General features: G+C 38.6%; 1 protein-coding gene across 11 annotated transcripts in view; it reads left to right on the plus strand.

Annotated features, from left to right (window-relative positions):
- Window positions 1–17457, plus strand: part of MTERF1 (mitochondrial transcription termination factor 1) — a 397742-nt gene that overhangs the window by 325150 nt on the left and 55135 nt on the right. The gene's annotated exons all lie outside the window — the stretch shown is intronic.

Here is a 17457-nt window from a genome sequence, read left to right on the forward strand (position 1 = left end):
AGAATTTTTTAATTTCCATCTGGTTTTTATTGTTGACCCAGTGATCATTCAGGAGCAGGTTATTTAATTTCCATGTATTTGCATGTTTTTGAGGGTTCCTTTTAGAGTTGATTTCCAATTTCATTCCACTGTGTCTGAGAGAGTACTTGATACAATTTTGATTTTCTTAAGTTTACTGAGACTTGTTTTGTGGCCTATCATATTGTCTATCTTGGAGAATGTTCCACGTGCTAATGAATAGGATGTATATTCTACAAATAATGGGTAGAATGTTCTGTAAATATCTGTTAAGTCTATTTTTTGTAGGGTATAGTTTAAATCTATTGTTTCTTTGTTGACTTTCTGTCTTGATGAACTGTCTAGTGCTATCAGTGGAGTACTGAAGTCCCCCACTATTATCGTGTTGCTGTTTATCTCACTTTCTTAGTTCTAGTAGTAATTGTTTTATAAATTTGGAAACTCTAGTGTTAGGTACATATATATTTAGAATTGTAGTGTCTTCCTGTTGGACTAGTCCTTTTATCATTATATAATGTCCCATTATATAATGTCCCTCTTTGTCTTTTTAACTGCTGTTGCTTTAAAGTTTGTTTTGTCTGATATGAGAATAGCTACTCCTGCTTGCTTGTGGTGATCATTTGCATGGAATATTATTTTCCACCCCTTTACCTGAAGTTTGCCTGAGTCCTTATGTGTTAGGTCAGTCTCCTGAAGACAGCAGAAACCTGGTTGGTAAATCCTTATCCATTCAGCCATTTTATACCTTCTAAGTGGAGTGAGGTATTATTCTATTCATCATTGCTATTTGTTGCCTGAAGATTTTGTGTGTGTTTTTTTTTCATTGTGTTATTATTATATTGGTCCTATAAGATTTATGCTTTAAGGAGGTTCTATTTTGTTGTATTTTTGAGGATTTGTTTCAAGACATAGAGCTCCTTTTAGCAGTTCTTGTATTGCTAGTTTGGTAATGGTGAATTCTCTCAGCATTTGTTTGTCTGGAAAAGACTGTATCTTTCCTCATTTATGAGGCTTAGTTTCACTGGATACAAAATTCTTGTCTAATAATTGTTTTGTTTAAGGAGGCTAAAAATAGGACCCCAGTCCCTTCTAGCTTTTAGGGTTTCTGCTGAGAAATCTGCTGTTAATCTGATGGGTTTTCCTTTATAAGTTACTTAATATTTTATGCTTCACAGCTCTTAAGATTCTTCCCTTTGTCTTGACTTTAGATAACCTGGTTACTATCTGCTTAGGTGATTATCTTTTTGTGATGAATTTCCCAGGTGTTATTTCAGCTTCTTGTATTTAGATGTCTAGATCTCTAGCAAGGCTGGAAGTTTTCCTCAATCATTCCCTCAAATATGGTTTCCAAACTTTTAGATTTCTCTTCTTCCTCAGGAACACCAATTATTCTAAGATTTGGACATATAACATAGTGCCAAACTCCTTGGATGCTTTGTTCATTTTTTTTAAATTCTTTTTTCTTTGTCTTGGACATATTGGGTTAATTCAAAAGCCTTGCATTCAAGCTCTGAAGTCATTTCTTCTGCTTGTTCAATTCTATGATCCAGTGCATTTTGCATTTCTCTTAAGTATGTCCTTGATTTCCAGGAGTTGTGGTTGTTTTTTATTTATGCTATCTATTTCACTGAAGAATTTAGAGTAGAGTACAATAATCAACCCACATTTTCACATTTAATAAATTTTTAACAGAGTAGCTAAGGCAATTTAATGGGGGAAAGCAAACCCTTTTCAATAAAAGGTGCTAGAACAACTGGATTATTATATGGAAGAAATAACCCTTTCATGGTCCTTTTTGATAATTACATGAAAAAAATGGATCTTCTGCATCTCATCATCATAAAATTAATTAGAGGTGACTCATAGACCTGAGAATAGAAGCTAAACTATGATGTTATTAGAATAAAACAAAAGAGAATATCTTGGTGACAATGAGGTGGGTAAAGATTTCTTAGACTGTATACTGAAAGAATAATCATGAATGAAAACACTGATAGATTGGACTTACATCAAAATTTCATCAAAATTGCTGCTTATCAAAAGACACAGTGAAGGAAATAAATATACAGGCCATTGACTGGAAGGAAATATTTGTAATATATGTAAACACTTGTATTCAGAATATATACAGAATACATATCATCCTACAATAAAAAGATGATGAACCCAATAGAAAAACAGGCAAAAGACTTGAACAGACAATTCACAAAAAAATATACAAATGACCAATATGCATATGAATAAGTGCTCATCACCAATAGGTCCTCAGGGAAATGCAAATTAAAACCATCATGCAGTAATACTTCACAACCAGCAGAATAGCTGAAACAAAATTTAGGAATATGCCAAATGTTGATGAGGATGGGGAGCAATTAGGACTCTCAAACATTGCTTGTTGGAATGTGAAATGTTACAGCTACATTAAAAAATTAGCAGCTTTTAAAATAAGGTTACTTATACTTACCACTTGACACAGCAATTCTACTGTTAGGTATCTAGCTAAGAGAAATGAAAGCATGAATTATACAATAACCTATATGCAAATATTCTTAATAGCTGATTCATCATAGGCAAAACTAGAAACAATTGAAATGTGCATCAACAAATGAATGGATGAACAAATTGTGGTATTGTCAGCTTGGGCATAACAAAATACCATAGACTGAGTGGCCTAAACAACAAAAATTTATTTCTCACAATTCTGGAGGCTGGGAAGTCCAAGATCAAGCTGTTGGCTAATTCAGTTCCTGGGGAAGGCTTTCTTCCTGGCTTGTTGATGGCCATTCTTTTGTTATATCCTCACATGACCTTTCCTTGATGCATGCATGTAGTGAGAGGAGAGAGAGAGAGAGAGAGAGACAGAGAGAGAAAGCGAGAGACTCTCTTCCTCTTCTTACAAGGCCACAAATTCTACTGGATTAGGATTCTACGATTCTACCTTTGTGACCTCATCAAATATTCATTAATTTCTAAAATCCCTATCTCCAAATTTAATCACATTGGGAATAGGACTTCAACATATGAAATTTGGGGGACACCATTCTGTCCATAGCAGGATATTCATCCCATGGAATACTACTCAACAGTAAAAAGAAATGAATGACTGAATTTCACAGATACTATGAGTGAAAGAAACCAGATACTAAAGAGTACAGACTTTTAATACCAGTTAAATAGTGACAGAAATCAAATGGTGGTTGACTGTGGGTCAGAAGGAATTAACTAGGAGGGCGTACAAGGGAAACTTCTTTAGCAATGCTTTGTTTAGAGTGAGGTGATAGTTCCACAGGTATATACATTTGTCAAAACACATTGATTACACTTAAAAAGTGTGCATTTTATTGTATGTAAGTTGTATCTTAACAAAAAAAGAAAGGCAACTGAAGCAGGAAATTTCCCTGACCCCTTCATGGGAACTGGAATGCACTCGTGCTGTATCAAGCTGGCTGCTTTGACACTGGCAGGGAAAACACTCACTTGGACCCATTACACTTCACCCTCATGGGAGGGAGTACACAGCTGAGTGGGTGCAGGAGCTGCAGTGAGTGCTTTTGAGTGCCAGCTGGAACCCTGTGGCAGCATCTAGGGGGTGTGTGTTACTGTGCTCTTGTAGCTTTGCTGTCCACTAATGGCTTAAATGTTAATCAACTCAGTGAGCTTTCTGCCTTTTTGCGTGAGGCAGTTGCTTTCACCAGCAAGGGCAGAGGGTCTGTGTGACAGCCTTTAGCATCCATACCCATGGCACTTGGGCTCTTGTTTGGCATCCAGGAAGAATCAGGTTGCACAAACAAATTAAAGAGTGGTGAATAGGGAGGATTTTATTGCCAGTGAAAGTGGCTGTCAGCAGGAAGGGGAGGTAGAAAGGGGATGGAGTGGGAAGGTGATCGTCCCTCAGAGTCCGGCTGTCCCAGGCCAGACTCCTCTCTGAAGCAACACTGTCAAGCCATCCCTCTGAACTCAAGCTGCTTCTCTCCAACATCCAACCATAGTCACAGACGTCCAGCTGCTGCTTCTCTTCTCTGCTCTCTATTCTCTGCTGGTGGAGCCTAGGGTTTTTATGGGCACAAGATCTGGGGCATGGTGGGCCTTGGGTGGTTTTGGAAAAGGCAACATTTGAGTGAGAAAACAGGAACGTATGTTCTCATTTTCGGCTGCAGTTCCAGGATTAAGGGTGGGGCTCTCACTGGGGATCCACCCTCTTCTCAGAATTCCCCTGCTTCCTGTCCCTATCACAACTAAGAAAACTCTTTTTTGGTGATTTTCATGTACTCCCAGGTTAGGGAGCAGTATTCTAACAGAACTTTTCCATTTTAAATGATGTTACAAATTATGGAGCAATTAGGGGATTTCAAATTAACACATTTATTATGTGCCTTCATGTAATAGACCATTCAGTTCATAGAATACAAATTAAAGAAGGGACTTTCTCAAGGTCACGTTACTAACTACTTATGTGGGAGCCATATTTCTAACATCTAAGCTTAGACTCTTTGGTATTAAAGAAAAAATAGCACAACACGCCAAGTAGCGATAAAGGGGTTCAGGATGCTACAGCTGGCTGTCTCCCAGGATGTAATCCTAAACCTTCATTTGGGTTGTGAGGAGCAATTTTGGAACAGTCAGATTTTCTGTGATGCTGACCGTGCAGAGGCAGGGAATGTGATTGGAGAAGGTGTCTCCAGTCGCCAGCAGCCCTCTCAGTCCTGTAACTTTACTTAAGTATTTTCTTCAGACTTTCAAGTCTTTTCTTCCAGGGATGGGCTTTCCAAGTTTAACCTTTGAGGCACCAGGTTTACCATTAGCATTTTCTTTTCTAAGGGATTTTCAATGGATGCTTTACCACATTTAGACTTCTCTGGGGGAAGGAATCATGGTCACACATCTAACACAATAGTGGGGACTGAATGTTTGTGGGATAACTCTAGTTATTTAACAACAAAGAAGAAACCATCCTCATTTCCATCAGCGACAGCTTGCAGTGTTACGCAAGCACTTTGACATAACTTCATGAACTGCAGAATCAAATCTGCAACCACAAAAGAAAGAAGCTGATTTCTCATGGCCCTTTTGTAATTTCAGAAAGGTTTTGGGAAGTCTTTAAATTGAATTTAACTGTTGAGCACAGGCTGAACTTAAAACCCTCATCTGTTTTAAGTCATTTCCTCCCTCCCATACACTGTACACTCATAGGGGTTTTGAATCCTAAGTGCTTTGGCTGTGGACATAAGCTCTCTGTGAAAGGCCAAGGAACCCAAGGGGCTGAAATTACTGCCTGTATCACCACATTCCTTTTGTTTGAATTCACTCAGCTGAAAACCACTAAGTGGTTGTGGAATGCCCTGCACACAGCCACAGCGTCTCATCAGGCCATAAAGGTGGGTAGAAAGAGCCCTGCCTCGCAAGAAATGTCGGTGTTATTATTCAAAAGGAATACAGGAAGATGGGAAGAAAAACAAGTATCTCTAAACAACAGTAAGCCCAAATTTTCCTACTTCAGAAGAAGAATGTAATTGGCATCTACCTAGCAGCTATATGCTATGGTAATTTACTTTTTTAATTTGTGTCCTGGCACTTGCTGCACTAATTATCCCACTGGTACCCCGTGAATCTTCCTGAACATGAGGGAAGTCCATTTCGTTAATCAGGAAAATCAGTAACAAGCCACTGATGTTTGGGGTATGTTTGAGACAAGGAGAGTTACTTTCTCGCTCACAGTACAGTTCAATGAGAGTAAGGAGGGGAAATAATGGCAGTTATGTGTGTTCTTCTCTACACAGTTATTCAGGGCCTTGGTTGCCATTTATAGCATGACTCTGCTATTGTTTAGTGTTTGTCCTTTGCTGCATCAGGCTGGTAAGTGGAGAAAGGGAGAGCTCATGGAGGACAACACAGGAGGTTGGTTTAGGGACTAGGTCAAGACGTACCTTAGCATCATTTCTGCCCACATTCTATTGGGCAGAACTCAGTCATCTGGCTTCTAACTAAAAATGTGGTCTAGTTTTATGCCTAGAAGAAAAAGAAAGGAGGCTTCATAAGCACACAGTGCTGTCTCTATCACAGTATATAATGTAGGTGGCAATAACATAAATTCTATCTATATTAAGATACTTAAATATTTACTGACAAGTGGGAAAAAGAGTATATTCCACGCTAATCTTCCCAAGTGCTGTTGGTTCCACTTCTGGGTACATTACTTGTATACGGTGGCCCATTCACTTCTATACCACCTTCATGGCCATTGCCTATTCCTCAACTTAGACAATTTTACAATTGGCATTGATTGTATACATGCTCCCACAGAGCAGGTTTTTGCTGCACTACTAAAATTATGCCTATTTTGAGGGCTCTGCAGCCTTCAGCTGATCAGGAGTCAGAACACAAGATTCCATGACAACTAATTCTCAATTGTTGTTTTGTTCCTTCACTTTCTTATACCAACCAGTAGAGTTATTAGTCAAAATATCCCATTGTAATTAAACTTTAAGACAGAAAAGATCTCTTAGAAAATAATACCTCTTAATTTCCTACTTTCCTAGTCAGATAGTAACAGTTCCAAAACTAAATCAGAAGCACCTGTTAGGAATGAGGCTATCAATAGGTGGAGGTGGTAGGAGCAGAGAGGGGGAAGTAAGTAGGTCCAGATCTGGAACTCTGGGCAGGGAAGGAAGACATGGCTGGGAGCCCTTGGCAGCATGCAAAGAGCTTGAGGGTGCCAGGGTCCTCAGAACAGTTGGAAGCAGGGAGCATAGATTCAGCAACAGAATTTCTAGGTGTTACTTTAGGTGCCTTGGGTCAGGTACCATAGGCATAACTAGACTGACCTCTCTTGGTCTCAATGCAACGTGTGAGTTAAGAGCTAGTGAATTATTTATACTGGGCTCCCAAGTGGTTTCTCATGGTTGATCAGGCATTAAAAATGTATTGGCATGATCTTAGGCCATGCCTCAGTGAAACCATCTTAAAGTTTTCTTAGAGATTCTTTATCAAAGACCTGACATAGAGCTGGAGGATTAAAGAGTAGTTACACTCATGATAACTAGAAAACCAGACCTCCATCCCTTCCTGCCAGAGTTGTCACTCCCAGGAAAGTCACAGTTTCATTTCCTAATGAGATATAACATTCTGTTCCAAGGGCATGTTTTAGTTCTCACTGCTCTGTGTGTTGTACTATGTTACTGAGGGGTCCTGGCCTACACATTTCCATGTGGTTAATTGCAACACCATGTGGTAGAAATCCTTACTGAATATGTAATCTGATGCCACTAATGTGATGGTGTCAGGTGCATGAAATGCTCGAAACAGTTATGTTTTTTTAATTTTTTTTTGTATGGAATAAATTACTTCATTGTGAGTTTGGAAACTTGCCCAAGTTTTTGAGAGCAGGAAAGTTTCTCTCTTTGTCATAAAGAGACTTCTTGCAACCAAAAGCCCCTGTAATACAGGAGAGAAGGCTCCTCTGCACCCTTGTCATGTGCTTTGTGCCTCATATAAGTAGGAGGGAGCAGAAATGTGGAGGGAGAGGTGCCTAGAAGTCTCATGCATGAGGGTGGTGAGACTGAGAGGTGAGAGCAAGGAGAAGAGAGGAGAAGAGTCGGTGGCAATAACATAAATTATATCTGTATTAAGATACTTAAATATCTAGATTAGTAGACCAACAGCAGAGAGGAATGAGTAGCATAGAGACTTTGAGAGTAAAGGACTCACCATGTTTTATTCACTTGAAATTAATTTAAGAAATGCAGAAATCACCCCATAAATACAGGGTCCCAAGTCAAAAGAATGGTTGCTTATTGGATGCCTTAGGGTAGTCCCCAAAATAGATGTCATCATTACCAGTGCATAAGTCACATAACCTCTTCCAGTCTGTTTCCTCACATGTGAAATGGGCACAATAGTAGTATGTACTTAATAGAGTTATTGTGAGGTTTGTAAGAGATGATATATGTAAAGCCTTTGGCACAGAATCTGTCATACAGTAAGAACTAAATATAGGTTAGTGATGATCATGGGAATGGTGATGAAGATGATGGAAGACATTGAAGAGGATGCCACAAGAATCAAGGTAATAAAATGAATTTAAATGGAGCAAGAGATAACCAGATTTGAAAAAATTACTGGGACATGTCCAGGCCCATTAAGAGCTATATGATAGCTACAGTTTATTTGCAGATTAATTACCTCCCTTCTATTCCTACCCTCTCCAAACATATGGACAAAGGAGGAAGTAAAACTAGGAGAAAAGCTAACACCTGCATTTTTGAGCTATACAGATATGGTGTTGGAGGGAATAGCAAGAAATCCTTTTTTATGGGAAATTGTATTTGAGCATCTAAGACAGGTGAGTGTCTATCTTGTTCTTAAAGACTTCTAAGGGTGTGGTTTTTCTCAATAGTTGGGTTCAGGGTCTAATTATCTGGATGTTTAACTTAAACACCATTTCAATCTGGTTCTGATCTTCCTGGCAATGCACAACAGATGGAGTTCTACATAACCCATGACCCATAAGGTTGGAAGATAAGAATAACATCCATTCTGCAACCTAGCTGTGCTAAACCAGGCTTAGCACAGATTCCTAAAGGTGAGCTAAAGGTCGTGTGTCATCTGCCTTCAATCAGGGATGTTTGTGGGGGAAATGAGAAGCATGTCATGGTACAATGCAGTCCAGCTGCCTGAAGAACCTCCAGGGAAGAGAATCCAGAGGCAATAATGTGAAGCAGGCAGAGTTCAAGGTGACTCCTGTGGCAGCTCTGGATTGGCCCATTCTGACATCAAAATAGCCATCAGAATGGAAGTTCTATGTGGAAGTTTAGTATGCACAGTCTCTTTGGAACTATTTGGGATTTGATCCATGGTAGAGCTGAATATGACTTCAGCTATAACGGGACCTCTTACTGCTTCCATCAGCTCTGTCAGCGCCTTCTTTTCCAGGCCTTTGTCACCTTTGTGAATCTCTAGTGGACTCTCCCTAGATTCCCCATTCACCTCTTAAACTGAAAGGAACAAATCTGGCCATTTTCACGGTATTGATTCTTCCTAACCATGAACATGGAATGTTTCTCCATCTGTTTGTGTCCTCTCTTATTTTGTTGAGCAGTGGTTTGTAGTTCTCCTTGAAGAGGTCCTTTACATTCCTTGTTAGTTGTATTCCTAGGTATTTTGTTCTCTTTGTAGCAATTGTGAATGGCAGTTTGTTCTTGATTTGGCTCTCTTTAAGTTTGTTATTGGTGTATAGGAATGCTTGTGATTTCTGCACATTGATTTTGTATCCTGAGACTTTGCTGAAGTTGCTTATCAGTTTCAGGAGATTTTGGGCTGAGACGATGGGGTCTTCTACATATACAATCATGTCATCTGCAAATAGAGACAATTTGACTTCCTCCTTTCCTATTTGAATACCCTTTATTTCTTTTTCTTGCCTGATTGCTCTGGCTAGAACTTCCAATACTATATTGAATAGGAGTGGTGAGAGAGGGCATCCTTGTCTAGTGCCAGGTTATGAACAGACACTTTACAAAAGAAGACATACATGAGGCCAACAAACATGTGAAAAAATGCTCATCGTCACTGGTCATTAGAGAAATGCAAATCAAAACTACATTGAGATACCATCTCACGCCAGTTAGAATGGCAATCATTAAAAAATCTGGAGGCAACAAATGCTGGAGAGGATGTGGAGAAATAGGAACACTTTTACACTGTTGGTGGGAGTGTAAATTAGTTCAACCATTGTGGAAGACAGTGTGGCGATTCCTCAAGGACCTAGAAATAGAAATTCCATTTGACCCAGCAATCCCATTACTGGGTATATATCCAAAGGATTATAAATCGTTCTACTATAAGGACACATGCACATGAATGTTCATTGCAGCTCAGTTTACAATAGCAAAGACCTGGAACCAACCCAAATGCCCATCGATGATAGACTGGACAGGGAAAATGTGGCACATATACGCCATGGAATATTATGCAGCCATCAAAAACGATGAGTTCGCATCCTTTGTAGGGACATGGATGAACCTGGAAACCATCATTCTCAGCAAACTGACACAACAGCAGAAAATCAAACACCGCATGTTCTCACTCATAGGTGGTTGTTGAACGATGAGAACACATGGACACAGGGAGGGGAGCACTACACACTGGGGTCTGCTGGGGGGAAATAGGGGAGGGACAGTGCGGGGTGGGGAATTGGGGAGAGATAGCACTGGGAGAAATGCCAGATATAGGTGAAGGGGAGGAAGGCAGCAAATCACACTGCCACGTGTGTACTTATGTAACAATCTTGCATGTTCTTCACATGTACCCCAAAACCTAAAATGCAATAAAAAAAAAGAAAGGAACAAATCTGAACCCTGGGTTATACTTAGAGTCTGACTCAAAATACCTGCAGCCCAAGGATCTTTCTCAGGTGTTATATGCCAATGTCATATTTCTCATAATTAGTTCCAGGGAAGTCCTCCCACAAATAAGCAAATAAATAAAACAAGAGGACACCTTTCCTGACTCAAATGTATCATGTATTCCAAATGTGAACATTTTCTATTTTATTAATGCTAAATCTCTCATTCATGGTTTGGTTGTATAGTTTTGGAGTCCTTAAGAACATAACTTGCATCTGGGAAACAGAGGCGATGTCTTTTTTATCTGTGTTTCTCTATTGTCTTAAACAATACTAACACTATAGGCAAAGAGAAAATGCTTCTTGAGCAAACGAATGAATAAGGCATGAAAAAAAGCAACCATCTTTTTGCTTATTCTGATTTTTATTTTAGATCCTAGATCAGAGGCTTGAATTCACCAATCTGTTTATACACAGTTGTATGCAATACCCTTGGTTTTCCTGGTACCATCTGCTGACTAAATCATCCCCTGAAGGCCAAAAACACAGAACAAAAGAAGCGTTGGGGAAAGGGGGAGAGAGGTATGGAAACTGGACAGGTAGAGGTGTTTAAGGAAATGGCATACATTAGCAGATGTCACAGAGATTTATTTCTTTTTCTGTGGGGATTTACTCTAGTAACCAAACTCTGCTTTCAGCATTTTTTTCCCCCTAGAAAGCCCTGGGAGCACTCATCATTTGCTGTGGGAGCTGCTTTGTGGGCAAAACTTTATTTCCTTTCAGATCTTGGATTCAGGGTTTAGACTTGAAATATTAAGAGGAACAGCACCTTGAAGTTTCAGGGACAGAGAAAGTGCAAAGCCTAGAATGAGGGGAAGTTGTCAAAATAATTCTCAAGGTACCTTTCTCAAAAGCATTCTTTCTCCTACTCACCTCCAGAGCAACCACATCCAGGAAGTGTGAGGAGTAAAGGCCTCAGACCTTCTGTGTGGTGGGAAAAAATACAACAGATTTGAGCTCTTGGCATAGTGTTTCAGGCCACATTTTGGAACCAGTTCCCAGAAAACAGGCCCTATGTTTTCTTGAGGGAGCATCCTCAGGGTTAAGGCTTTGAGGCTTGCCAATGAGCAGGGAAACCCATGCATAAGCCATACACTTAGGAAACTCAATAAATCCTCACTGATTAATTCCAGATCACCACTCCCTTCCCAGTCAGAAATGTACATGTTCTTCAAAATTACTTTTGAAGATGGGAATTGCTTGGAAAGGTTTAAAAGAGGGAAGTCTTTTTCTTTTCTTTTTTTTTCTTTCGTCATATATCTATTTATTTTACAACTAACTATGCCATAATGGGGGTTTTATGATGATTTTGTTTGGATACCACAAATAGAAATATAAGATAGTAATTATCATTCACCTTAAACAATGAAAAAGGGACAGAGAGGTCATTGGAAAAGTGACTGTCCATCATCATTTCCATTTAGTACAATTAAAATCAGTCGATGGGTAAATAAGTGTTATGGAGATTTGTTAAAGAATAGCAGAAATCTGAATTCTCATCTCCATTATGAAGGGTGTTCATTTTAGTTAGAGTACTGCTAGTTGCTATAACAGACAAACTCCACAATTTCAGTGGCTTTTACAAGAAACATTTGTTTTTGCTAATGTTAACAGTTCATTGTGTATATAACTGGCTAACAGCACAGGGCTGAAAGGCACAGTTGCTCCACTCTTATTTAGGGACAAGGGCTCAGTGGCTTTGCCATCTTCAATGTGTGCCTTCCTTTAGGGATATTGATCTTTCCAGATTTCAACATTTGGGATTATGGTATTCAGGACTGTGTCTTTTGAAATTATGGCCCAAACCACTCCCAAGGACACCCTGGAAACCAGCGCAAGCCAGTGGGAAGGGAGAAAGAAAGGAGGGAGAAGGCGTATCTTCTTCTGACACATAACACTTCTGCTCATATTCCACTGATGAGCGTTCATCACAGGGCCTCACCCAAATAGGCCTGGAGCTGAGAATGTAGTCACTGTCCAAGCAGCCACCTTCTAGTGGCTGAAGGGGGAATCTCTAACCCACTGGGGGATAGCTGGGAAACTCTGCCATGAGAAGAATCAGGAAATTTGTTGAAATGGAAGAAGCAATAAAGTCAAGTTTATAAAGCCATTTTTGAGTTCTGACTCTGCCACCCAACAGCTGGATAATTTAGTCTTTTTGATCAAGTTTCCTCATCTGTAAAGTCAAGTTCATAACAACAGCTGACAAGATTGCAGTGAGAACTAAATAAAACACTAAATGTGATAGATAGATATAGATATACCAGCTCCTGGTGTTCCTATTGCTGTGAATAAGCAGAGTTGTTTTTTTTTTTTTAATAGACTTGCTACATATTTTTAGAGGCTTGCTCTTCAAGCCACTAGCTAATTAATAATTAAAGAAAAATATATATTCCTTATCCTTGTATGATATCTTAATTATTACATTAGGAAAGGATTTTTTAAAGTATAATTTGGACATCTGGGGTTGGGATAATGGAAAGAAAGCCTGGTCTCTAATTGCTGCTCTGACACTGGCCAGCTGACCAGCCACAATCTGGTCACTTCATCTGTCTGGGCTCCAATTTCTTCAGAGGCAAAAAAAAATGATTAGCTAAATAGTCCTTCCCAATCTGGAATGAGATAGTACAAGAAGGAAACGCATCTCAATGATTCATCCACATTATCAGGTTGCAGTCATGAGGAGGTCAGTGGAGGAATAACACCTAACATATAAATTTAGAGGTAGCATTGTTTCACAATTTGAGGCAAAAAATAATTCATTTTCTAACCTCTTAACAGAATAAGTAAACACTTATTTACTGCTTTTAGACGGGTCTAGTGTTTCAAAAAAGTATGTTTTCTCATTTGCCCCCCCACATTTTCTCCCTAGTTTTGCTTTTACATTTTTCTTATTGAGTGAATAGGGCAAATAGTGTATAAAATATAGGTATAATTGATTAGACATTATTTCAATGGCAAGTGAACGTAAGACTTTGACAAAAAAATTTCCCCTTATTAAGTCTGATATAAGGATTTGGAAAGAAAGATTAGGGCAAACAAGCATCTTTGATTGAACTGATTCTGTGTTCTGTGAACAGTGAATAAATAGTGTTGGGGACAGTAAAATATGTCAGCAATGAACAATTACTAGTGATACTTTATTTTGGTTCTTCCTTTTCTGAATTGTTAACCATGAACATGTAAGTATTTAAAACATATATTATTCGTTAAATGTATGATCATGCTTATTTAACCAGCAGTATGGTCTCGGCTTAGTCTCATAGCCATAGCCTCTCTGACTCTCATTTTCTTTTCTTTCATTTTTCTTTTTCAAATGCCCCTTTCATTGTAAAAACATAAAATTGTCTATTCCAAAAGAGACAATTTAAGAAATTCAGTCTCCCAACTTGATTTTCAAGAGTGATGGTGTAGGTCTTCTCTGCCCTTTGTCATTGCGTTTAAATTTTAGAAATAAATTTTTAAGTTCTATCAAAAACCCTGCTGGGACTTTGATTAGCATTGCCTTAAACTTATAGATCAATATGATGAGACTACATCTTTATAATATTGGGCCTTCTATCCACAAACACAGAATATTTATCAATTATTTATTAAAGTCTTTGTCTTTTTCTCATTAAGTTTTATAATTATATTTGTAGAAATCTGGCATATCTTTTGGCAGATCTTTTCCTTGGTACTTGATATTTATAATATAGTAAATTCTCTATTTAACTTTTGCTCTTTATATTTTGCCATTCAGAAATAAAATTGATTTTTGTATATTGCTTTTTTATCCTGAAAACTTGGCCATCTATCTTTTTAATTATAATAATGTAACTGTAGATTATTTAGATTTTTTATGTACAAAACCAAGTATCTATAAATACTTGATAATTTTGGCTCTTCCTTTTTAATTCTTATCTCTTTTGGTTTTCTTTTCTCGCCTTACAGCACCAGCTAGAACCCTCCATTTCTTGATCTGTTAAACTGGGATAATATTTTCTTTTGGGGTTATTCTACAATTGTATTAATTAGAGATAGTGTATATAAAATGCATGAGACAGGGTCTGGAACATGCGAGAAGATCAATAAATGTCAGCTATTAGCTTTCATTATATAATTATTGATGACCTTTGTGCTTTCTGTCTTATGCTAAGTAATGAAGTTACAAAAGAGCTAAGAGATGTTTTTTATTTGTAAGATGCATACAGACTAGTTGGAGAGACAGGGCAAGCTAATAAAAATACAAGCTAGCATTTGCAAGCCCCAAACCACTGTTAGTAATGGTGCCCTGCTTTAAAGACAGCCAGTGTGATCGGCAGATGTTTCACAATGTACACATCATAGTTAAATAACAGCTACTGCCCAAATTTGCATTTATGGATGGGGCCCTTTTATTTGCAAAAAGTTCTGTGGGGACTTTATAATATGTACCATGCTAATCATCGCGGACCAGCCAAACCCTCCCATTTTACAGGGTGAGACTTGAGATAAGGAAATCTGATGTTTTTGTGGGTTTGTGCATGAAGGGCTTTGCAGAGGGAAGATAGGTATCAGATGTGTTGATACCTATGCTAGTCTTCATCTTTCTATGTCCCATTAGAGTTCAGGGGAATAAGATTCACTTATGAACTGCTTCTTAATTTTCTGTCTCTTAAAATTCAGTTCATTTATTCTAAAAAGATTGATGGCTCAAATGAACACTGGAAACTGCCTCTACCTTTCATCTTGAAATCATGCCAGAAAAAGACTCCAGCATGCTCAACTCTAGCTTACCTTTTCTAAAGTTTCTCCCTCCCTGGATGGTGGTAGCGAGTATCATCACTTGTTAACACACAGATGACTCCAGAAATTTCTGCACTTCAAAGTGAATCTTTTATTCACCTGAGTGTTTAACTATGTCAATGTGCTCTCATTATCAGATTTAATTGAATAATTCAACAAGGAAATGTGCCCAGTGCACACATTACACAGATGTGTTTGCCAATGTTATCTTGGCTTGCGGGAGACAGCAACCCTCTGATGCCCTGAGTTATTCAGAAAGGCCATCACAGATGTCAGAATAAGATGGAGGAGATAGACATCTGTGGCAATATGTGAAAACCAAAGTTTGTACCTAGTTTATTCTTTTATCGCATTGATAGGAAGCTGCACTTAGGCTGCAGTTGTGTAAGTGAACAGCTGGTCATGAGGAAGCTGTTGTACTTATCCTCCCACTGGATAGTATGTTATTTTTGGCCAACATAAAGCCTGTCAAGAATGGCAATACTCCAAGCTGAAGTAGAAGGCCTTGCATGTATGAAGACTCTGCTAATTTACTGGCCTGCTGGTGGAAAACAATTGCAATATTTTTGACCTAATGGGAAGATGCAGATTGCTATAGTTTGAATGTATATGTCCTTCCAAAATGTATATGCTGAAATTTAAACTCCATGGTCATAATATGAAGAGGTGAGGCCTTTGAAAAAGTGATCAAGTTATGAAGGCTAAAAAAGGTTTCAGAGAGCTTCTTGACCCTTTCTTCTCTTTTGCCACGTAAGGATACAGTGCTGTTCCCCTTTATGCCTCTTCTACCATGGGAGGATGCAGTAAGAGGTGCCATCTTGAAGCAAAGAGAGAGAGAGTCTTATATCAGTCAGAACATTGATCTTGGACTTACCAGCCTTCAGGACTGTGAAAAAATAAATTTGTATTGTTTATAAATTATCCAGCCTGTGGTGTTTTGTAACAACAGCAGAAATAGACTAAGACGCAGATGTATTTCCAATGCATTCATCCAAATGTGGTTGAAAAAACTATATAGTACAAATTATTTTATATTGTTCATTCATACAGATACTTGGTTGAACTGAACAATCAGATATATAATTTGAATTAAAACTGCTGTGAGCCATGTAAAATATAGAGCATGCAAGAGTAATTTGCTATAAAACTGCTATATTATCAGCTGTTTGCTTCAGTAACGCTGTGTAAAACACCACCTCCCAAATCTCAGTTGACTTATACAAGCAAACACTTACTTGTTTGCTCTCAGGCCATGAATTGGGTATGGCTCAGCTGGACTTGGCAGGGCTAGATTTGGCTATTCTTGGCACTGGGATATGGATTAGATTCAGATCTGTTTCATATGTCTCCTCATTCTGGGACTTGGATTGAAGAGGCTGTGGTCCTCTGGAATAATATCTCTTCAGGATAGAATGCAAGAGGGCAAACCAAACCATGCATGAACATTTAAAGTCTCTGACTGAATGTGGTTCACATTATGTTCTCTAACATTCCATTAACCAAAGCAAGTCACCTGGCCAAACTAAGCCAGTGACATTGGTAAGTGTCCCTGCTAAAATATATGTCTGGGCTGAAGAGAGATGAAAGAATGGTGAACAGATAATATAATTTTACCATAACTGGTGATTTTAGGCCACTAAATAAAGTTAGACCAACTGGATCATAAGGAAATTCAATCTATCAGAATCAATTTGGTATTTTTTAATGTGAAGATATTTTAAATTCCCTTAAAATTGTTATGCCATGTGATTTCCCTTCTATTGGGTCAACCAGCTTCTGTGTTTCAGGACCAGAAAATAAAATAATGTCTTCTAGAACAATGAAGTCACGCTCAGTCTCAAATTATGCTTTCTAAATCTCTAGAAAGAAAATATTACAAGATCAGGCTTTTGTGGCAGAAAAAATGGGTTTCTAAATTCCAAAATTCCTTTTTACATATAAAACACAGAGCATAGTGGCCAGGCACGGTGGCTCATGCCTGTAATCCCAGCACTTTGGGAAGCCGAGGCAGACAGATCACTTGAGATCAGGAGTTCAAAACCAGGCTGGCCAACATGATGAAACCTCATCTCTACCTAAAATATAAAAAAATTAGCTGGGCATGGTGCCAGATGCCTATGAACCCTGGCTACTCGGGAGTCTGAGGCTGAGGCTGAGGCAGGAGAATGGCTTGAACCTGGGAGGTGGAGGTTGCAGTGAGCCTATATCATGCCACTGTACTCCAGCCTGGGCTACAGAGGCAGACTCCATCTCAAATAAACAAAAAAAGGTTT

The sequence above is a fragment of the Aotus nancymaae genome, unplaced genomic scaffold (genome assembly GCF_030222135.1).
Source record: "Aotus nancymaae isolate 86718 unplaced genomic scaffold, 86718_ANA_hifiasm-v0.15.2.pri h1tg000025l, whole genome shotgun sequence".
NCBI lineage: Eukaryota > Metazoa > Chordata > Mammalia > Primates > Aotidae > Aotus > Aotus nancymaae.